Source organism: Caretta caretta, chromosome 28 (assembly GCF_965140235.1).
Source record: "Caretta caretta isolate rCarCar2 chromosome 28, rCarCar1.hap1, whole genome shotgun sequence".
NCBI classification, from domain to species: domain Eukaryota; kingdom Metazoa; phylum Chordata; order Testudines; family Cheloniidae; genus Caretta; species Caretta caretta.
In genome coordinates this window covers 8,706,230-8,710,583 of record NC_134233.1, presented here as the reverse complement: position 1 = coordinate 8,710,583, position 4,354 = coordinate 8,706,230, and the positions used below count along the sequence as shown (strand labels likewise).

At 55.7% G+C, this 4,354-nt stretch overlaps 1 non-coding gene across 1 annotated transcript; it reads right to left on the bottom strand.

The window, feature by feature from the left end:
• Positions 1 to 3,442: 3,442 nt before the first annotated feature.
• TRNAC-GCA (transfer RNA cysteine (anticodon GCA)) lies at positions 3,443 to 3,514 on the bottom strand. The gene has a single exon. It is a non-coding gene; the product is annotated as a tRNA-Cys (tRNA).
• Positions 3,515 to 4,354: the final 840 nt, after the last annotated feature.

The following is a 4,354-nucleotide window of genomic DNA, read 5'->3' as shown; positions in this document are numbered from 1 at the left end:
AATAAAAGGCCAAGTACAGTTCCCAGCACAGTTCCCATAATCAGGGTAATAACAATTTATTCTTCCTGCCCCAATAACAGAGACACTGGGGATCCCACAGCAGCCAAAGTGACCATTTGGGCAGCTATGGCCTCGTTCTAGGCGGGGTGGGTGTGCCTATGCAGATGAGATCGGCCCCTGAAGTTCTTTTCCACAACTTGCCAGACTTCACCACCAGATGTCAGGGTGAGGCTCACCCTGACACTGCTTACACTCCGTGTGGCCTGCCAGTCTCGGAAGCGGCTGGCGCGTCCCTGCAGCCCCGGGAGTGGGGGGATCTCCACACGCTGCCCCCGCCCCGAGGGCCAACTCTGCCATCTGTGGCAATGGGAGCTGCTGGGGTGGTGTCCGTGGGCAGCGATGGGCAGAGACCCCCCACCTAGGAGCTGCTGCCAGAGGGGGGTGTGGGTCGCTTTTGGGAGATGCCTGAGGTAAGAGCTGCACCCTCACTCTCTCCCGCACCCCAAGCCCCAGCCCAGACCCCAACCCCCTGCACCCAAACTCCCTCCCAGAGTCCACCCCCTGCACTCCCTCCTGCACCCTACCCCCATGCCCCAGCCCAGAGCCCACACCCCACACCCAAACTTCCTCCCAGAGCCTGCGCCCGCACCCCCTCCTGCACCCCAACCCCCAACCCCAACCCAGATCCCGCACCCAAACTTCCTCCCACAGGCCTCCCCCCACACCTGCTCTCGCACCCCAACCCTCTTCCCCAGCCCAGAGCCCACACCCAAACTCCCTCCCAGAGCCCGACCTGCACCCTCTCCTGCACCCCAACCCCCTCCCCCAGCCCAGAGCCCACACCCCACACCCAAACTCCCTCCCAGAGCCCAATCTGCACCCTCTCCTGCACCCCAACCCCCAGCCCAGAGCCCACACCTGCACCCAAACTGCCTCCCAGAGCCTGTACCCCTCACCCCCTCCCACACCCTAACCCCCTGCCCCAGCCCAGAGCCCACACCACACACACAATTCCTTCCCAGAGCCTGCCCCCACACCTGCTCCTGCACCCCAACCCCCTGCCCCAGCCCAGACCCCGCACCCTGCATTCCCTCCTGCACCCCAACCCCCTGCCGCAACCCACAGCCCACACCCAAACTCCCTCCCAGAGCCCAACCCCTTTCCCTCTCCCTCCCATACCCAAACTCCCTCCCAGAGCCTTAGGCAGATGTGGGGGGAGGTGGACGGGGAGGCAGGACTTGGTCCCATTCTGGAAACCACCAAAAATTGTAGAAACCTGCCGCCCCTGTCCAGCCCAACCTTCTGCGGGTGCCCCTCAGGCCCCACCCGTGCAGGGTTTGAAGCTTGCATTGCTTAAATTCCAGGACGCTGGGGGACTTCAGCTCCCCTTTGTCCAGCGGGAACCTTCACCCCACTCCCAACCAGATTCTTGTCCATGGGATGACTGTCGGGGGGCTGGGCCCCTCTTTGTCTTTTCTCTCTGGGACAGGCCAGGGTACCTAGAACTGGGGTATCTGAGCACCCAGGACCTTCTATGGAGATGCCCTTCTCCTTCCCCTTCTGTGGTCCCATCTGTCATTGACTCCAGCCTGTTTTCTATCCATCGTCAGCACCATCCCAAGCCAGCTGCACCCGCCTCAAAAAGACAGTGTCCCCTGATGGGTGTAAATCACTGAGCTCTCTCCTCTCTGAGCACTGACTGCCCCTCCGTCTCCTTGCCCCTCAGTCTGGGCAGACGGGACCTTTCCCTCCAGGGCTGGAGGATTCCCCCTTCTCATCCGCTACTGTCCCAAACCACCCCTTGGGTGGGAATCTTAAATGTACCAAGGTGACTTAGGAGCAGAAACCCCCACAGACCTTCCGTGCAATGGGCACCTGCCACGCACTGAGCAGGACTGAAACTCCTGCAGGGAGACTGCTGGGCCACATCCCCTCTGGGCCTGAGCAAAGCAGCAGGGTGAAAAGAGACTTGGAGATGCTGGGGATCAAACCCGGGGCCTCATACATGCAAAGCATGCGCTCTACCACTGAGCTACATCCCCAGACGGGGGCTGTTTGGGATGGGTTACGCTCAGAGCCCTCCTGTTTGCAGAGCCTCCAGGGGCCTAACGGCAGCCTGGGGGACACATTCCCTGCTCTGAGGGCCAAACCCTCTGTCCTGGAGGTTGCTGGTTCTCAGGGGTCACTTTGCAGCAGGGCCAGTTTCTCTATGTGGGGGAGAGAGAGGGCCTGCCCTGGACTCAGGGTGCAGAGATACACTCGGCCCTCTCCCCTGCATTGACTGGCTGGAGCTGCCAGCCCCTGCTGAAAGGTAACGGCGCTGGGGGGCGTTGTGAGTCGCTCAACACCTCACCCCGGTGGAAGAAGTTGGGGGGGGGGGCTTTTCTCGGATCTGCTATTTCCACCTGCCTGTAAAGTCCAGCTTTCCCCAGCACATTCACTGCAGTGCACTCGGGTCACTGTTTCCATGGCTGACAGCAAAGAATCGCTCCCAGTTTCCCTTCTATCTGCAGCACGATTAGCCTGTGTCGGTGATTAATGAGGTGGAACTAGTTGTCGGTGGTTATTCATTCCCCACCTGGACAATTCACACAGTCCCTTTCCTGCTCAAATCCCCAGCACCTCAGTGATCCCAGTAGCAGGGATTAGGTTTTCCCTGAGGCCCTGAGATTCTCAGGGTCCGTTTTTCCCTCCACCTGTAGTGAACTCATCTTTTTCCCCATCCCAGACACTCCATGAAATAACAACGAGCAGTGTAAAGAAAGCGGGGAGGGAACATCTCCCGGCCAGGGCTGGAGGTGCCCAGGGCCCCCTGCTTCTCCATTGTTTCCATCGCAGAAGAGGAAGGTTCCTTGGAATTTGACACCCTACTTTGCACAAGGGACAGAGAAAGATCTTGATGTTCCTGCGTCTGCACATAGAAAATTGTCCTTCTGTGTGAAAGAGAGGCAGGAAATGGCTGTTTCTACCCAAATGATCAACGAGACCAGAAAGTGACGCTGTGCAATTAACGATCTGGTACTACACTAACTCTGCGGTTACTTAGATGCAGCCACAACCAGCTCTGTGGTTGGTAACCTTACAGAGACGCTGCGGGTGATCATGAACTCGAAGCACGTTCCCTTTAAACAGCTGCCATTGGAATGTAACACAGACTCGTCCATTCCTCCCAAGGGGATGGGGTTCTTGTTCTCTGCACATTGTAGCCCACGGAGACCAAGGATCTGCAAATGTGCCTTCCTGTGTCTTTGTTTCATTGATGAAAACATAAACTAGACACTCAGAGGATTGGAACTGATTTCAGATGAGGGACCTGTTTGCTAGGTTTCTATGGATTTGCACAGGAAAACACTGAGTGTTTCCATTCATCCCTATTCAGTGGAGCTCCCGAACATAATGGAAATGGATATGTGCTTATTTTTGTTAAGGGAACAGGCTTGTAAGGGGGCACTTGGATTTGAACCAAGGATCACTTAAGCTGCAGTCAAACACTCAACCACTGAGCTACACCCCCCATGGCATTGGCATAGGCAAGTCAGTGATCTTAAGGATTTTGAAGGACAGGCCCTGCTCAGAGAGCTCCTTTTCCATTCCCAGACGATGGGTGGTTTTAAAAATGGGGTTTGATTAAACTTTATCTATACATGTAGACCCCACAGCTTGCCCACCCACCAACACAGCTTCTCCCACTGACACAGCTCCCATCTCTTGGGGAGGTGGATTAACTACATGGATGGGACAGCTCTCTCCCATCCCCTTAGAGCATCTTCATTAGTTATGAATAAGTAGGAAATAACCGACTGAATGGACAGCAACCAATTCATCAAATATTGCTGAGCCTGCATTCAATATGGGTAACTGGTCATATTGGGCTGCATTAGGAGGAGCATTGCCAGCAGATTGAGGGAAGTGATTATTCCCCTCTATTCGGCACTGATGAGGCCACATCTGGAGCATTGCGCCCAGTTTTCAGAGCCCCCTCCCACTACAGAAACAAATTGGAGAGAGTCCAGGGGAGGGCAACAAAAATGATCAGGGGACTGGAACACATGACTTACGAGGAGAGGCCGAGGGAACTGGGATTATTTTGTCTGCAGAAGAGAAGAGTGAGAAGGATTTGATAGCTGCTTTCAACTACCTGAAAGGGGGTTCCAAAGAGGATGGATCTCGACTGTTCTCAGGGGTACCAGATGACAGAATAAGGAGTAATGGTCTCAAGTTGCTGTGGGAGAGGTCTAGGTTGGATATTAGGAAACACTATTTCCCTAGGAGGGTGGTGAAGACTGGAATGGGTTACCTAGGGAGGTGAGGAATCTCCATCCTTCGAGGTTTATATGGCCTGGCTTGACAAAGC